At 57.5% G+C, this 18,987-nt stretch overlaps 1 protein-coding gene across 11 annotated transcripts in view; it reads right to left on the reverse strand.

The window, feature by feature from the left end:
* The window catches only part of ARHGEF10L (Rho guanine nucleotide exchange factor 10 like), a 159,019-nt gene that overhangs the window by 125,614 nt on the left and 14,418 nt on the right, over positions 1 to 18,987 (reverse strand). For 5 of the 11 annotated variants that reach the window (XM_072828125.1, XM_072828132.1, XM_072828131.1 and 2 more), the window contains exon 1: positions 14,843 to 14,963. The exons of 2 other annotated variants lie outside the window; for them this stretch is intronic. The gene's annotated coding sequence lies outside the window, so the exon portion shown is untranslated. Of the gene's footprint in view, positions 1 to 11,673; positions 11,752 to 12,810; positions 12,891 to 14,842; positions 14,964 to 18,987 lie in introns of those variants that run through there. 4 more of the 11 variants (XM_072828124.1, XM_072828119.1, XM_072828129.1 and 1 more) reach the window with 4 other exon arrangements.

Here is an 18,987-nt window from a genome sequence, read left to right on the forward strand (position 1 = left end):
GGGGGACTCAGGACCCCGCAGCCCCCCAAGCAGCCGGGCCCGAGAGGTTTACATTCAGACCTAGATTTGTATGGTTAATATTTACCTGCTTGAGACCCAAATCTCCCGGGGCCTCAGCAGGACGGAGTCCCTCAGCCCTGAGATTTCGAAGGAAGCAGGAACACGAGGTGGGAGGGCAGGGTGCTGAGCCCCCTGACAAGGATCAGAAACCCTGGTCTCTCCAGGGCACCCAGATCCAGCCTGGCCGGGGGAGGACAGTCCTTGCCCCCAGCGCCCCCACAGACCAAGTGCTACCCTCTGCCCCGTTGCACCCTACTCGGAAGACCCAGACCCCCAGTCATAGGATGACCCCAGAAACCAAGGAGACGGCGTGTGAAGGGGAAGGCCAGCACCGAGAGGCAGCCCAACAGAGGCCCCCCGAGTCTGTGGGCTGTCCACACCACCCTCATCAAATGGAGATTTCGCTCCACCTGTTTAGACCTGGGTTCTCTGATTTTCAATAAGCCCAATGCAGAGATGGGGCTGTCAGATAGAGCGCTCCTGCCAGCAGCCCTGTGGCGCATCCGTCCCCATTTCACAGATGAGAAGACTGAGCTCAGAGCCTGAGTCAGCTTGCCAAGATCCCCGCAGCTACTCAGAGGTGGAGATGGGTTTCCAACCAGGTCTTCCAGCTGCAAGAAGAATAAATATCCAGCTACTCAAGCCACCCAGCGCGACTGCCCCCAAGGCTCCACATCTCAGCTAGTGCTCGTCGGATGCTTCCTGCGCACCAGGCACTGTTCTAAGTGCTGTACGTGTGACCACTCTCCAGATCAGCCCAACAACTAGACGAGGGAGAGGCTGCTCTATCCCCATTTGAGAGGCTGGTAAGCAGCCGAACCCAGGGACACACAGGACACCCAGCAAATAAGAGGCAGAAGTGGGAATCAAACCCAGGAGCCAAGGCTCTTAGCGGTGCCTGCATTTACCCACCTCCCCATTATGCTGTCCCCTCACCACCCCCCACCCCCCACCCCAAATGGAGGCGGAGCCCCTGAGCTGCAGGAGACCCACTGCTGGAAAGCTGTCAGGGGCTCAACACGGTTTCCCAAGTGCGATGGCCCTGGCCTGAGGAGGCCAAGGAAGGGTGAGAGCTGGGGAGGCCCCTCAGTCCCCCGCTCCATTCTCCCCCACCCAGCAGAGGGAGCCCCCATGAGGGTGTCATCCCCCTGCCTGCATGCTGTCCAGAGCCCCACAACCACAAGCAACTCAGCATGGTGCACAAGGCCACCCTCACCTCCCCACTGACCAATGAGGAATGTGAGTTCCTTGAGGACAGAAACAATGCCTTTCATTTCAGTCCCTCCTGTACCCAGGACAGTACAGAGCACATGGTAGAGATTCAAGAGATGATGAATGGATTGATGGGTGGATGGACGGATGGGTGGGTGGACAGACAGACGGGTAGATGATGGATAAATGGGTAGGTGGATGGAAGGTGGATGAATGGGTGAGTGGGTGGATGGAGAGACAGATGGATAGATGGGTAGATGGATGGATGGATAAGTGGTTAATGGATGGATGCATGAAGGATGAATGGGTGGAAAGGTGGGTGCATGATGATGGATGAATGGGTGGTAGATGGGTGGGTGGATGTGTAGATGGGTGGACGGACGGATAGATGGATAAATAAATGACTAAGTGGTGACAAAATGACAGGAATCCATAAGTAGTGACCAGAAGCCACTGGGCCGAGGGCACTACTTCAATCTGGAAATTACCGGAGCTCAGCTACCAGGAATCCCAGCTTTGCCGCCCTGCCCCAGGTATTTAGTCCAGCCCAACCATTTTCCAGACACGTTTCCCCAACCTGGCCAAGCATCCCCATGTAATCACTGTGTATCTCCTTCACCAGGCTGCAACATAGGTGACCTAATGTCCGAGACTGCATCTGGCCTAACAATTATGTCCTCAACGCCCTGCCCTGGGCCGGGCCATGGCAAGCCTCGCTCGACACATGAATGAATGACACACAAATGCACAAAGACCCAGGGAGTTTTTCAACATAGAGATTTCTGGGTCCCAGTTGAGATCTAACTGGTTCCAAAAATCTGAAAGGGCGAGACTCAAGAATTCCTATTTTGTTCAAAAGCTTCCTGGCAATTCCGGGAATGATCCAGGTTTGGGGAACACTAGCTTAGGGAACACCAGCTACTAAAGGCTGTGGCCCCGGATGAGGATGTGTCTGAACAGGGCCAAGCAGCCATTGTCCTAAACCCTGTTTGGTTGAAAGAGAGTCTAACAGCCTTTTTCAAAGTGTGGCCCTTGAACTACAACTTGAGAACCACTTGAGTGGGGAGGCTTTTTAAAAACGTAGATTTGGGGGCACCTGGGTGGTGCAGTTGGTGGAGCATCTGACTCCTGGTTTCGGGTCAGGTCGTGATCTCAGGGTCGTGAGATCCAGCCCCTCTCCCTCTCCCCGTCCCCCCCTGCCCCCCCGCCCCCCGGCCATGCTCATGTGCACGTGCCCATGCTTCCCCCCTCTAATAAACAAATCTTTATTTTAAAAAAAAATGTAGATTTTAAAGTCTGACCCCAATCTATGAACTTAGAGTCTCTTGGGGGTGGGGCCCACGAATCTGCATTCTCAGCTGGCTGTCTGGACGAGCCTGACGTACACAAATGTATGAGAATCACTGGCTCGTGGGCTCCCCAGGGTGCTAAGGCCACCTGACACGCGCCTCCACGCACACCTCGCCTTCGGAGGAAGGGAAGTTCCTGATAGGACATCTTCAATGACACCGAGAACCCCAGCAAACCGCAGGAGGAGGCTAAGGTCCCGAACATGCCCATCCCTCAGAACGTCAGCCTTGAGAGGAACCAACAGATCACTGAGGCCGCCTCTCATCCCACAGATGAGGAAACCGAGGCCCACAGAGGGCTGTGTCTTGCCCAAAGCCATGAAATAGTGAGTTCTGGGGCCAGGATAGTGGCCAGGTGGCCGGGTCCCAGGCTCCTCCATGGTCCCAGGCTGCCCGGGTCGGCACAGGGGGCCCTGCTCCTCCCTGGCATCCTCGGCACCTGCCCTCAGGTGAGCCAGGATCCCTGGGAAGAGCCTTCAGCGGGGCACAGGCCGCCAGGCCAGGACCTCCCGGCCGGTCTTGCCGCCCCAGGAGGACACGGGTAGCTCCGATCACAGAAGCCTCCGCCCACCGTGATAAGGTAACTCATACTCGGGGATGAGTCCGTTCCAGAGACCAACGTGCTTAGTGTTCGGCGAGATGGCTCCTTTCGCTGATGAGTGCTGTTGGTGTGTTTGTTCCGATGGGAGGGAGGGGGGTGGGCAGGACCTGGCAGGAAGTCATGCCCATAAGAGCAGCCGGGAGTTGAGGCTGATGATCCAGCTTCCCTCTTCTGTTCCCGGGTCTGCTGCCATTGGCTGTGAGACCTGAGGCAAGTCACAGCCCGTCTCCAGACTAAGACGTCTCCACGCACAAAATCAGGAGCTTGGAAGACATGATCCCAGAAGGCCCTTCCGGCCCTAAATGAGTCTCTGACTCCATCGTCCTACCTCAGCTCCTGTTTCCCTCCCCGCCAGCCACAGCCTCCCCGGGCTCCCGAGTCCCTTTCTCTGTAAACAGCCGAGGCCACTCTCCGGGCCACCTGCCAGGCAGGCCCGAGCTGCGGCCAACAGTGGACGAAGCAGGGTCTTTGCTCTCCCCGCCGCCGTCCCTTCGCCGGTCCTCGCAGCCACCCTGCCTTCCCACATGGGCCCCTCGTGGCCGTGTCTCAAGCATGGATGGACGGGCTGGATCCTTCCATCTGGAGCCCAGTGAGACAGCTTTGCAGAGAGCTCCACGTGAGGGCACGTGGAGGAGGAAGCATCCCACGCCCAAACCCTCAGCCCCGCCTCACCCACAGGTAACCCTATCCCTGGGCCCACGGGAGGGTGGGCCCGCCTCCCTGCACCCCCCTCCTCACATCTACCCCGCGGCATTTCCCTCCCTGCCGCACACACACTGGCGCTCAGTGTTTGCATCGGGAGCCGCTCTCACTGGGGCTACGCCGTCTCTTCCGTTCAATCTCGCCCTGGTTCCCCAGGCGACGGAGGACAGGAAGTAGGAACAGGGGCCAACGTCTGACTCGTGGATTCCTAGAAACCTGAAATCTTAGACTCGTGGGTTATTAGAATCCGCAGAGACTCCAGGTTCTCAACGTGCCCGTTTTGCAGGAGGGAAATATCAAGGCTCAGGGTGAAGTCAGGGACAGGGCGAGGCGTAGCCCAAGCTGTCCAGGCTGGTTCGAGGAAGAGGTGGGTGCCCGGCTCCCGGCTGGGGGCTCCTCATCAGGTCCCGGGGTAGTAGGAGGAGCAGCAGGCCAAGCGGCCCGGGATGCTGGGGCTCCCATCCCACGTCCGCCACCAGTGGGGGTGAGATGGTGAGCAAGGGGTCAAGGCTCCGTGATGACACTTAAGGGGAAGAACCAGACTGGGTGCCCCAGAGGGGGGTGGGAAGAATGCTGGGGCCCCCACAAGATTCTATCAGGCGATGCGCCAAGGAAGGGCTCGGCTGAACAGAGTCTGACGGGACCGGAGGGGGCTCAGGGGAGGGCTCCAGAGTCAGGTGGGTCGGGGTTCAAGTTTTACCATTTATTAGCCGTGTGGTTTGGGGGCAGATCACTTGCCCTCTCTGTTCCTCAGCTGCTCCATCTGTCAAACGACGATGACAGCGACGCACACCTCACAAGGAACCCCACAAAGAACCGAAAGAAGATCACCACGTGGTGCGTGGCATCCTCTGGGCCCTCAGCAAACACTGCGCATTTTCTCAGGCCTTGGCAATCACCTTTAACACCTTTAACACCATCCCCGGCTTCACCGTCGACCTAACCAAGACTCCGGGGAGGACAGACACCCGCCCAGAGGGTTGGGGCCCACAAGGGACAGGCCCTGCTAATGGATCCCCATCTCTCCCGGGGCCCCCCCAAGGATGAAGCCTCTGCCTGCAGCTGTAAACCACAGCTGCCCGCCCCCTGCGGGGACCACCTCCCTGGCTGGCTGCGCATGACCTGGCCCGGCCCCAGAGGGTTTTCCAGTCACTTACTGGGGAAGACGCCAGTCCCCAGAAACTGCTAAGACAGCCCATGGGGCTCTGACTCCAAAGGCCAACTCCCAGTTCCCAGCAACAAGCCAGCTCCTCCCTCCCAGAGGCACCGCCCATTCTCTGAGACTGCAAAAGGGCAAGATCCGAAGGCACAAGGGAATGTGCGGATGGTGACACAGAGCCCGAGCCTCCAGAGAACCCCTCCCGGATGTTACTCGCCGCCTGCTCTCCCCCTACCCCCCGGAGATCTGGTTGTTTCACTCAAGGGACCAGGCCCCCAGCTTGGATGCCCTGTTATGCGGTGACCTCAGGCAAGTTGCTCAACCTCCCTGAGCCTCTGGAACCTTCTCAGGAAAGAGAAATGAGCAAAGTTTGGGGAGCACTGAAGGAGCAGCAGGGTTGGGGCGCCCGGCGGGCTCAGTCAGTGCAGTGTGCGACTCCCGATCTCGGGGTCCTGAGTTTAAGTCCCATGGTGGGTGCAGAGATTACTTAAAAATAAAATCTTTTTTTGAAAAAAAGAAACAAGGCAGCCTGGGTGGCTCAGTGGTTTGGTGCTGCCTTCAGCCCAGGGCATGATCCTGGAGACCCAGGATCGAGTCCCACGTCGGGCTCCCTGCATGGAGCCTGCTTCTCCCTCTGCCTGTGTCTCTGCCTCTCTCTCTCTCTCTCTCTGTGTCTCTCATTAATAAATAAATAAAATCTTAAAAAAAAAAAAAAAAAGAAACAGCAGGGTTCACAGAATGATCTAGGAATCAGAGGGCCTGTCACGGCCTCCTAAGGCCTCCCTGATGTCTCCTGTCCCTTCCAGCCCAGTCTCCACCCAGAACAAAAAGTTCTGGTCGGGTCCCTCCCAAGCCTGAAACACTTGACTGGCTCCCTGGGTGCTCAAGATAAAGGGAACCGCCTAGTGAGATACACAGAGCAGCCCAGGCAACTTCCAGAGCTCCCTCCCCGCAGGACGGGACCCTCCTATATGCTCATCCCCAGCCTCCATCGCCTGGAAGCTTCCCCTCCCCGGCTGCTTGGCCCAGACGCTCCCCCGGCACAGCCTTCGGAGCCCCCACACCTGGTTAGGCACGAGACCTGCCGTCGTTCCCTGTTACCTGTGCCTCCCCCACCAGGAGGAGGGTGACCACGTTTTACTCACGTAGCCCGGGAGGTGCTCCATAAAGATGTGTGAGGAGGAACACGAGGGCAGGCAGGTGAGAACACGAGGTCTCCTCCGCGCCCTGGAGGCCTCCTCTGACAAATGGGAATGCAGCCCGAGGGGCCGGCGGCCCGGGCTCGGACCCGCACCCCGCACCCTGCCGGCGTGGCACCCCACCTCTCGGGCCTCTCTCCCTCCGCGTGTGAGGGTAGCCCCTGTACCGCACTCGGGGCCAGGGCTCAGCGCGCTCCTCCTCCGGAGTGTCCAGTTCTGGGCCTGACAGGTAGAGAGGGCTGCCTTGCCCGTGCCCCGGGGGAACCCGGGAGGTGAACCTGACTGGGGCAGGGGCGACGGTCAGCCTTGGGAGCTTCTGCTGCAGGGGCCGAGTTCCTCCCGCACCACAGTCCCAACCAGCCCCAGTGCTCCCCACCCCCACGTGCTCTAGTGCTCCCCATACTGACCGGCTCCGATGCTCCCCACTCCTACCTGCTCCACTGCTCCCCCCTCCCACGTGCTCTAGTGCTCTCCCCTCTGGCCGGCTCCGGTGCTCCCCCCCTCCCACCAGCTTGGGTGCTCCCCACTCAGATCGGCTCCAACACTCTCCACTCTGATGGCTCTAATGCTCCCCCCTCCCACCGGCTCTGGTGCTCCCCACTCCCACCGGCACCAGCCCCAGCCCCAGCAGCCCAGAGCCCTGGGGAGTGTGAGGTCCCCAGAGCGGGACAGTGAGGACTCGGCCCGGCTGTGCCACCTCAGACCCCGAGCCCTCTGCTCCTGTCCCATCTCCCCCTCTACACGAAGGCCAGCTGCGGAGCACCTGCATCCCTCCTCCTGGGGCCCAGCAACCTCAGCCTGTCCTGTGGTGGCTCCCAATGACACCCCCCGGGGCAGGCAGTCTTGTGCACCCCACCCCCCCAGGTCCAGGTTTCATTGAGAAGCATGAGGCCATCAGATGGGACTGTCCTCAGACTCACACCTACCCCATCGTCTCCCATCTTCCGAGAAGCGTTCCTGCTGGTGCCCCCCGCCGCCCCCCACCCCACACCATCACATCACCCTCTCGTGAGCCCACAGGGCCGGCGCCCCTAGCTGCCCCTCGTCCCCTCTGACCCCCGGGAGCCATCCTGGCCAGCAGCACAAACTATTGCCCCAGGTCCGCCCTTCCCTCCGACGAGACGCCTTTCTCAACTCCCCTTCACCCCGCCGGCGCTCCAAATGCTATCCACACGCGCTGTCACCTTGTCTGTCACTTGGGAATCAGCCCATGTCCCCCGGAGCTGTGCTTACAGAAGACCTCCGCTGCCTCCCTGGTGCTAAACCCAGTGGCCACTCTGTCTCATTCCACGTGGATCCCAGGGGCCCGCAGCCCCGTTGACCACCAGCTCTTTTCTGAAAGCGTCACCCGTGCCGGCTTCCCAGACACCCCGCTGTCCCTTCTCCTCCTGGCTCCCCTTCTCGGCTCTCCTCCTGGCTCCCTGCCATGCACTCGACCAGATGTGTCTCCACACCTCCCCTCGGGTGGTCCCACCTGCCTCAACTAGGTGCTAATGGCACCCCCACCGCATCTGGGGGGGGCGGGCACTGGGACTGCGAAGCACTCTTCACGTGCACCTGTACCTGTCCTCGACTGGATTCTGGCTTCCTCAAAACCCCGCGCTCCCCACCCTCTTAACCATCTTATTCTTGACCATCAGCACCGACCTACATACTCAAAAGAAGATTCTAGGCCAGGACAGCCCAGGTGGCTCAGGGCCTTCCGGGCCACCTTCCACCCAGGGCCTGATCCTGGAGACCCGGGATCATCAAGTCCCACGTCGGGCTCCCTGCATGGAGCCTGCTTCTCCCTCTGCCTGTGTGTCTCCCTCTCTCTCTCTCTCTCTCTCTCATGAATAAATAAATAAAGTCTTTTAAAAAAAAAAGAAGAAGATTCTAGAACACACTCCACTCCTCTTATTCCACCCGCCAGCACCTGCGCCTCTGGGCGGCCCAGCCCGTGCGTCCGGCTCCCCCCTCCAGCCAGAGCACCCTGCCCAAATCAGAGCCTGATCGTGGTGGGTCAGCGAGATGGAATGCAGGCCCCACAGGATACCTGCAAGCCAGCCTTCGTCTTGCTCCTCTTTGTGACTATCCCTCGGCTCCCGGCACCTACTCAAGTGCTTCCACATAATAGGCACTCAGTACATCATTTTTTGCTAAATTATCTGGAAAAAAGGCAAATTTCCTACCAGAGTTACTAACAGCTGGAATCTTGGATTTGCATCCTATTAATAAAGGGATCTGTGTGAAACGAAGAACACAAACTTCCAGTGGCTTCCCGTGGCACCTAGAGTAACCGCCCTGCCTGCTTGCCTTCCAACACTGCCCTCGCCCCGTGCCGCTGCAGGCTCTGGGCTCTGTGCTGCTCAAACAGGCCTGGATCATCCTGGCCTCAGGCCCTTTGCATCTGCTGTGTCCCTGCCTACAATACTGCTCCCTCGGTTCTTTGTCATTCAGTCTCAGCTTAAAGGTGTCTCTTCAGAGACGCCCACTGCCCCCCTAACAATCTTGCACCACTTCCCCCCAGGCACACCCCCTCCACCACCAACGCGATCCCCCAGTGATTCCCATCACATCACATGAGCTTGCTGCCTTGGACTTAACGTGCAGTTACTTCATTCATTTGTTGGATCTGTTGGGGACGGGTCTCCTCCCTGCTGTGAAAGGCCGAAGAGGGCAAGGCTACCGCCTGGTCACCATGGAAACAACAGCCAAAGAGGCTGAGCTCCCCAGGGGCCAGGCGCTGTCCCCAGCGGCCTGCCTGCGCCCTCCCATTGGGTCCTCCCACCCTGGGCCACAGCTGCCAGGCCGGCCCATCTCACAGATGAGGAAGTTGGAACAGAGAGGGACCAGGTGAGCTGTCCGAGATCTGGCACAGGAGGCGTGACAGGAGCAGGATCCCATCTATACCCCGTCTACACCCCATGCCCAACACGGGCCTGACCTCTGAAAACCCAGGGCTTTCCGAATGAGCAAACCAGTCCCTGGAGAAATGAGCGGCGTGCGCCGCGGTGTAGAGACAGGGTGTCTCTGGGTGGTGGAGCAAAGGGTGACCCTAATTCCCTTCTGTGTTTCCCAAGTTCTCCTCGCTGGTCATGCGAGGCATGCATAACTTAACGTAAAATGAACCCATGCTTTAAAAGAAATTCAAAGGTTCTGGGTAGTGTCCGGGTTCAGGAATCCTTTTTCTTCAATTTCCAGAGACTGTTACTCCTCTATTTAATTTAAACCATTGTTTTTCTAGGGAAATTGAATAAAAAGCCCGCATTTTTAAAGCGGCTTCCAAGCCTGTCCACTTCAAACAATGAAGAGAGGGAAGTATCGGGAGCTGGTCCCCGCCTTGTGTGCTAATGGCTGGAGTTGCGGGATGCATACCAATCAGGCAGCCACTGCCAGGGGGACACCGACGGGAGGGGGAGGCTGGGCTCTCCAGGAGGAGGAGGAGGAGGAGGAGGGGGCCAGACCCAGACCTGCCGCCCCACAGTGTCCCACACAACGTCCTGGGGAGGAGCCACCCCTACCACCTGCCCTGCCAGAACAGGCATGTACCTGCAAAGAAGCGGGAGGTGGGCCTGGGTCAAGACCACCCTCTCGACAGAAAGGTCCGTGGGAAGATAAATCCCGGGGTGGGGGTGCTCAGTGCCATGCTTACCCTAGAGGTGGGCACAACCCATGCTTCGCCAGGTGGTCAGCTCCGCGTCCCTATTTCCCGCAGCAGGTGGGCCCCGCTGCCCGGAGACCTCAAGGTACTGCCAGCCCAGGGCCTGGACAGGGGCGGGGGGTGGGGGAGGGTTGTGAGCTGGGAGCAAGGGGCGGGGGTGTTGTGAGCTGGGAGCAAGCGGAGTTGATGGTACAGTCCCCCCCGCCCCCCCACCGTGACGTGGCTGAGGACGCCACAAGCTCGCAGAGCCCCAGGCCTGGCTCTCCATCCCTCTGAGCCATCCGCACCAGCTCCCTCTGCACCAGCTCCCTCCGTAAATACAAGCCTTTATTATTTGCTGCTTCCGGACGCCAGGCCCTGATTCTGTTCTAAGCCCTGCCCTGAAGCCACAGGGTGATGAACCCAACTGCCGGGGTTAAAAAACACGCAGTAACTTCAAACAAAGAGCAGTAAAGTGTGTTGGGATTGCAGACCTGCGGTGCATTCCCTCCCCGCCCTCCTCAAAGGGAAGAAGAAAACAGGACAGAGGAGGAAATCCATTGACCTCACTGCCTACCTGCTCCGATCCTGTCACTTAAGACACCGTGGCCTTGGGAAAGTCAAGCCACCTCTCTAAGACTCAGTTTCCTCATCTGTAAGGTGGGATAAAAGCACCCACCGGCAGCATCGGTATGGGAATTAAAGGAACGGATGTCCGGCACGTTTAGGCATAAACATGAGTGGTCTTTAAACAAATAAACTCTCCATTAACTTCTATCTAAAGGGTAGAAGCAGCAGAGGCAACTAGAGATTCTGGAAAGATCGGTTACTTTTATCTTTGGCTTTTCTGGTATGATGGAGGGTGGGGAATGAGCAGCACACTCACCTTCTCCATCCCGTTTTGTTTCACCTCGTATCAAAACGAAAACCTTCCTGAAGGCTCCACGAGCCACAGATACCAGGCTGGAGCAGCAGCAAGCTCCGAGGATAGCGAGGAGCTACTGAGACACCTCACAGCTCCGGTCCACCGAGCACGACGCCCCTGGCAGGTGTGGCGGGGCGCCCTTGCCAGCTCCCAGGTGACGCAGGGCTCTCGGACTCCGGGCTCCCCCCCCTTCCCGTGCTCTGCCACCACCCTGCACACTTCGGGTTCACCTGACGCCTGAGCCCGGCTCACCTCCCAGCGGCCTGCACCTCTGAGCCTTTGCACGTGCTGTTCCTGTTATCCAGACCCTTCCCCTCTCCCCACCCCATTCCCCCGCTAGGCACGCACACGCCTCCACGGCAGGTAAGCGGGTCCGTGTCCGTCTCCCATCCAGAGCTCTGAGATCGTACAAGAGCCACAGCCTGTCCCTTCAACAGTCTGACTCTCTCACGCTGTCGGTGAACCCATACGGATGGGTCACACCTACTGGTGTCTACACCAGACCCAGACAGCTCTAGCCACCCGTGCCCTGGACATGACACCTTCACCAGCCCCGAGCCATTTGACCTGTCCACGGTCCCAGGGCACCTCCCTAATGCCTCCCAAATGCCTGGGTCACCCTGAAGTGTGATTATTCAATCAATGGCAAAGCAGGCCCTCAATTAACTGAATCCTACCCTCATCCCGTCTCCCCTCTCACAACGCACTGTAATACAACAACTCAGTTTCCGGAGTGGAGAACTCATTAGAGGGCAAATTACGATCCCTATGATCCCTACGACCAGGGCCGGCCCCGCCTAGCAGCTGCCCCTCTCACCCTGTACCATGAGGACCCTAAACTCACCAGGGAGGTGTCACACCAGAATGCAGGCCCCAGGGAAAGGCTGTGCCCCAGCTGCTCACTGCTCGATCCCGTGGCCTGCTGTAAAATGTTTAACAATTGGCTCTCTGGCAGAGGAAAAAACCTCAGACTTGCAGGACACCGATTCCTGTGGTATAAATAGTCTCCCTGTGGCCAGTTTCAAGCCACTAAGGTGACATCAGTGAACACAGATGGGAAGGCATGTGCAGGAGCACACCCATGTGCACGGTGCATACATAAATACAGGTATGTACATACGTAGACACATACTCGTGTGTAATGTGCGTATGATATACACACGTACAAAAGACACAGCCACAAACACACAGGTGATGGTAAAACGTGAAATAACTAGGAGGTACCATATTTTTTTTAAAAGAGCAAAACGCTATCATTTATTGGAGAAGGAAACAAAAAGCAAAACAACGGAGGTACCATATTTTGACTATTTATTACCCTTGTTTTTAGTATAATTTAATTATAAATTTACTTATTACCAATTTTTATAACGGCTGCGTTTAATGGGCGGCTCGCAAAATTCCTAAATTTTAGCCATCAGCTCTCGTGCTTCAGTACAAACTGGCTGACACCAGTGCTCAGCGCCCTGCACCAGCTCTGCAAGGATAGGTCACTCTGGGGAACAGGACCCCAAAGGAAGGTGGTGGCTGAGGCCCTCCCCCGAGGCAAAGAAGCTGGGCTGGGGCCCAGGAGGCACAGTGGGATGGAAGGAGAACACTGGCCCACTCTGCCGCCCTACTGATGACTCTGATTCTCGTTTCTGGTCTTCAGACCCTTTGAGGGTAAGGACAGGGGCTTACTCGCCCCTGTCAAGCCCAGTGACGAGAATACAAGGGCACTGAAGACAAGCTCGCAGAAGAAAGAAGGACTGGGCATTCAGGGAGACGGAGGCTTGAGTGCTCCACTCACTGACCTGAGGCAGTCACTTAAGTGCCATCTGTGAAATGGGTACAAACCCATCTTCCCTGCCCAATAATTATCAGGGCTGTCGTAGAAACAGAGAGTGGAGGTGAAAGAACAATATACCGTCATCATGCTTACGTAGGACACATATATTTTTATGTGGCATGTGTTTATGTTATACACGTATATAACTCTCACCTCCTTTATCTTTTCAAACTTGATCTAAGAAGATTATATTCTTTCCGCTGAGTGCAGTGGTGAAGGAGCTGGCCCAGCATCTGGCATTTACCAAATATAAAATATCTGTCAAATAATTTAGAGTTTGTCTAATGAACAGGAGGCCTCCCCCTTACACTAACCTGGTACCCAGGCCCTAAGGAGCTCACTAGCTTTCCCTCCTCCCTAGACTCTTCCCAAGAGAAAACCTGAAACACCAATATTTAGGAACCATTAGACACCGATATCCACTCAACTGGCAGTGATCTATTGGGTACCTACTGTGTGTCAGGCCCTGTACTAGGCTGGCAATCAAGGACAAGCACGGTCCCTGCTCCTGAAGGCATGCAGCCCTCTGGGGGGGGGGGGGGGTATAAACAAACCATCCCCACTGACATGAGGGTTCTAAGAGCATCATGAATGATAATTCCTTTTTTTTTTTTAAGTAGCCTCCACGCCCAATGTGGGGCTTGAACTCATGACCCTGAGATCAAGAGTCACAGGCTTTGCCGACTGAGCCAGCCAGGCGCCCCAGGAACCAGAATTCTTGAGCCAGCCTGGCTGACCAAAGAAGAGACTCCTGAATGAGGAATGAAGAGGTGAAGGATGAGGCCAACTTACTGGAAGGAGGGAAATGGGGGAGCGGGGGGTGGAGAAGGAGGGCAGGGGACGTCAGGAAGGTAAGTGTGAGCAGAGTGAGAGACACGGGCACAAAGGGGGGGTGGTCATGGGCACCAGGAGGGCTCTGAGCATCACCCTGAGACCCTAAGGAAGGGGAGGGCTAGCCCCACCCCACGATCACCCCTGGAGATCTCCAGGCTGTAGCTCCCTTTCTAGTCTGTGTGCCTGAGGCCCGGACACCGTGGGGGTGTCACGCTGGACGGACAGATGGAGGGACGGGTGGGTGGATGCTGCAGCTGATGGCCATCCGGGCAGGGCCTGCAGGCAAGGGCTGAGCATTTTAATGAGCCCACACAGCCTGTCCTCTCGCTCCAGCATCCGCGGGGGAACAGATGGGGCCCCAGGCAGGCAGGGCATGCCTTCCCCCAGTTGAATCCCTCGGGGAAGGCCAAGGACTCTGAGGTCTCAGCTCCAGGGCCAGTGGGAAATACGGCCACCCCTGGCCACCTCCTGCTGCAGCCCAAGACCGGGTCCTCAGGCTAAGGAAGCCAAAGGAAGGAAGATTCCCAACCCCTGCCCCGGGAGAGAGAGGAGATAGCATCCCCACACTCTACCTTAGGCTTGGGGGCTCCCCGTCGGGGGCCACCCCAGGGGGCCAGGAGGCTCGCCTTCATCCTCAGCCAGGCCCACCCCGGCCTCACTACCCTGCCTCAGGGGTGTGCAGGCCTGACCTCGTCCCGCTGGCCGCGGCCTTCCGGCTGACCGGGCATCCTCTCCTCCCACGCCCGCTCCTTTGTGAGGGTGACCCTGTTCCACCTCTGGGCTGAGGTCCAGGGCGGGAGAGGCCAGCCCAGAAGAGAGGTGACGGGAGCGACCCGGACTCCGTGGAATCCCAGGGACCCCCAGGGTGCAGCAGGGAGAGGTGGCCCCACCGCACGGCGGCAGCAGGACCTGAAGGCCCTGGAACGGCCTGTCCCTCCCTCTGTCTCTGCCTCTCAGGCTGCTGCACAAAGAGGACACAGGAGTCCCCGGGAAGGAGGGAGGGAGGGAGGGAGCCTGCTGGGGGGGGGGACAGAGTCACACTCGCACGCGCACACGCAGGGCAGCCCAGGCTGGGGGCCTCTCACACTCCCGGTCCCGGCCACGGCGCGCAGGCTCCGGGACGAAGGGACCCACACGCACCCCGGGCCCGCCCGGCCCACCCGCAGCCGCACCGGGGCGGCGGGGAGGGGCCCGGAGACACAGACACACACACACACACACACACACACACACACACACACACCCGCCCCGCTGCCAGGGACGCGCCGCGGGGCCCCGGCGCCTCCGAGCCCCGCGCGGCCGCCTTGCGCAGTGCGCCCCCCGGCCTCCCGCGCCCCGCGGCCCGACTCACCGGCTCCGGCCGCGCCTTTGTTGTCCGCGCCGCTCACACGGCGCCGGCGGCCGCTCCGCGCCCCTGCTGCCCCGGCGGCCCGGGCGCCCAGGGAGGGCCGGGCGGCCCCAGCCCCAGCCCCGGCCCCGGCCCCGGCCCCGGCCCCGCGCCCCCGCGCCCCGCCGCCCCGCGAGGTCGCGGCCCCGCCGGGAGAGCGCCCGCCGCCGCCTCCGAGCGGCCTGGTCCCGCCGCCGCGCTCAGCGCCTCGCGGCGCCGCCCCCGCCCGCCCGGTCCCCGCTCCCGCGGCTGAAGTCACCGCTTAACCCCTGGCGGCCGGGCCGCGCGCGGCGCAGGAGGGGAAACCGAGGCCCGCGGGGCGGGGCCGCGCGCCCTCCCGCCCCCGCCCCCGCCCCCGCGCGCTCCCCGCCCTCGCCGCTCCCCCGACCCCCTCCAGGACTCGGCTGCCGGGGCGCCCGCGGGAGGCCGAGCCATTCCCCGGGGCGGGGAGAGGGGAGCCCCCCAGCCCCGGTCGGAGGCTCCTGTGACCCCCTTGGGGGCGGGGAGACCTGAGGTCACGCCCCCAGCCGTGTAGCCCCACCTTCCTGATGAGAACACTGAGGCTCCCCGAGCTGGGAGTGACTGATGGGGCCGAAGCTCACCCAGCAAGGAAGCGGAGCACCGGAGATCCCAGCGCCCCCCACACACACACACCCTCTTCCCATCCACACCCCCCCCTTCCCAGAGCCCGCAAACGCGAACGAGTCACTCCCTCCCAGAATCCCAAAGAGGGCCTCCGGATACGATGCGATTAATTATAGTTATCAGGTCGTTAATTAAGATTATCCCTGTTGTTACTAAACAGTGCCCTGCAACCTCTCTATTTGCCACCAGAAAGGCACACACTCGGGCTTATCAGCGCCGACTCCCCGACTCCCCGACTCCCCGACTCCCCGACTCCCCGGCTGGTAATTAGGAGTCCTGCAGCCTCCAGAGGGCACAGGTGTGTGTACACTGGGATCTTTGTCAGCCTTGCCTCGTGCAACAGCGCCAGCAAACACATTGTGTCGCGTTGCTCCCTCTTCCTCTGCCAGGCACCAGCTTAGGGGTTAGGAATGAGACAAGGAGCGGGGCGGCCCCCAGTCCTGCCCCCCTCGGCGCTCCCGGCCTAGGAGGTCGCAGCAATAAACAGGCCACTACAGTGCAGTGACACAAACCACACGCAGGCCCCCCGCTCTCTGAAATCATCTTATTCGTGGATGTGTTTGTTAATTGTCTGTCTCCTCCACACAAGGACATAAGCCCCATAGAGCCCGTCCTAAGAGTGGTTCATAGAGTGTCGGCGGCCCCGGGCCTGGGGTAACACTAGGCTCATAGTGAGCAGCTGGTGAATCTTGGTTGAGCACTTACTATGTTCCATTCTAGGCACTCCCGAGACATCGGTGAACAAAACGGGCGTGCCCTCCGCCCCGCTGGATCTCCCACTCCAGGCGTGAAAAAAATAGCGGCTGTGACAGCAGACGGGAACGTTTTCTGGAGTGCCACGGTAGGCGCTCAGGGCAGGCCAACCCGAAATGTGCTACTTAGGCATATTGATAATTTTTTTTCAAGATTTTATTTATTTATTCATGAGACGCACAGAGAGAGAGGGGCAGAGACACAGGCAGAGGGAGAAGCAGGCTCCCTGCGGGGAGCCCGATGCGGGACTCGATCCCAGGACCCCAGGATCAGGCCCTGAGCTGAAGGCAGGTGCTCAACCACGGAGCCACCCAGGTGCCCCATATTGATTATTTTAAATAATTTACTTATAAGGAGAACCTGTTTAAGAAAGAGGCTCAGACTCTTCTCAGTCCCCTTGAAAGCAGGAAATAAATCTCCCATGTGAAAGGTGCCCTCCCTGTATGGGAGGTAAAGAGACATCCCTCTCACCAGAGACGGAAAACGGAGAGCTAAGAAGGTTGTATAAACAATCCTTGTTACTAATTTTATTTTTTTACAAGCTTATTTTTTTTTACCAATTTCTATTACCGCATCCCGCAATTTCTGTTTAGAATTGCTTACTAACGGAAGCCCTCCCAAATCAAGTTTTCTTTGTCCAGTCAATTCTTCACAGTTTTTATTGTTTTGGGGTTGTTGGGTTTGGTTGGGGTTTTTTGCTTGTTTGTTTGTTTTGTTTTGCTTTTTGTCCCTTTACCTAAAAGTATAAAAAGTGCCTGCATTGGTCATTTCTTTAGGTCTCAGTTTCATAACTGGGCCTCTATGGGCACATAATAAAACTTTAGTTTTATTTGGGGCACCTGGCTGGCTCAGTCGGTAGGGCCCCGACTGTTGATGTCAGGAGTGTAAGTTCAAACCCCACATTGGGTGCAGAGATTTCTTTAAAAAATAATAAAATAAATAAAATAAAATAAAATAAATAAAATAAATAAATAAATAAATAAAATTAAATAAATAAATAAAATGAAATGAAATAAATAAAATTAAATAAAATTAAAAAATAAAAAATAGGGCAGCCCAGGTGGCTCAGCGGTTTAGCACCTGCCTTCAGCCCAGGGCCTGATGCTGGAGTCTCGGGATGGAGTCCCATGTCGGGCTTCCTGCGTGGAGCCTGCTCCTCCCTCTGCCTGTGTCTCTGCCTTTCTCTCTCTGTGTGTCTCTCATGAATAAATAAATAAATCTTTTTTAAAAAATAAAATAAAATGAAAAATAAAAAATAAAATTTAAAGGGACGCCTGGGTGGCTCAGTGGTTGAGTATCTGCCTCGGGCTCAGGACATGATCCCAGAGTTCCTGCATGGGGCTCCCCACAGGGAGCCTGCTTCTGCCTCTGCCTGTGTCTCTGCCTCTCATGAATAAATAAATAAATAATATTTTTAAAAAATTAATTTAATTTAAAGAACTTTGGGGTTTTTTCTCCTGTTAATCTGCCTCACGTGAATTTAATTCTTAGTCCTGGTGTTAGAGCTCGAAGAACAGCACAAGGATTTTTTTCCTTCCCTACACCAGCGAAGCAGCTAGAACATCTTCAGGTGTCCAGTGAGTGACATAGCATTAAAAGCCTTGGGCAAAAAAAAAAAAAAAAAAAAAAAAAAACCTTGGGCCAGGGATGCCTAGTGGCTCAGCAGTTGGGCACCTGCCCCTGGCTCAGGGCATGATCTGCGGTCTTGGGATCGAGTCCCACATCAGGCTCCCTCCCTGGAGCCTGCTTCTCCCTCTGCCTAGTCACTGCCTTTCTCTCTGTGTGTCTTTCATGAATAAATAAATAAAATCTTAAAAAAAAAAAAGCCTTGGGCCAGACTTGAGACGCTTGGGTCCTGCTGGCGCAGCCAGAGCCAAGTACAAGTTCTTGAACCCACATTCGCAGCCTTTCGGATCTGCTCCAACCTCTCCCCTCTTCTGTCTTATTTGCTTCCTGGGCCTGAGCCCTCCCCGCCCCCACCCCCAAATCCTCCAGCCTGGAAATGCCGTCTCCCTCTCTGGTTGCACTAAGGTTTACCCTCCCTCCTGGAACCATCAGAAGGCCCAGAATCCCCCAGGGAAACCTCTCCACGTGGACCCTGTCCCCTGACCGCCTCTCCTCTGAGCTCTACGGCACTCGGGGCTTTGGTTGGTGCTTCTGTTGTTCTGTTAGCTCTGGACACATATTCTAACTCGAGCTGTCTTCAGCTTGATGGCCTGAGGGCCGGGGTCATACCTTAGGGCCCTATTATACTCCCCCACCCCAGTGAGGGACACACTCGACATCAGAGGATCCTAAGAGACTCTAAGTGGACACCCTCAACCTCATCAGATAGACCCCTCTGGACGCAGGGTCGCAACCCCCCAGCTCATAGAGCAAACGGAGCCTGCAGAAGCGTGGTGTTTTGCCCACAGTGGTTTTGTTTTTGGTCGCTGGCCACCAATATTTCACAACTGGGAGATTTCCCATAAAAAAACAGATTGCTAGCTTCTCAAAACACCCGAAGATCTGATAATGCCAGGCCCTTGATTGCCCCCATCCCCGGGACCACACCCCGCGAGCTCTAGGGAGTGGTGGCCCTTTACACAGAGCTGTGTTTCTCTGCCTGCTACCAGCACCCCCAGCCCTGGGGCACCCCCTCCAACTTGGAGGCCCCTCCTCTGGGAAATAGTGTTTTCATTCGGTTTTTCCTCTGCATTCTACTTTTAGGA

Source organism: Canis lupus, chromosome 5 (assembly GCF_048164855.1).
Source record: "Canis lupus baileyi chromosome 5, mCanLup2.hap1, whole genome shotgun sequence".
Lineage (NCBI taxonomy): Eukaryota > Metazoa > Chordata > Mammalia > Carnivora > Canidae > Canis > Canis lupus.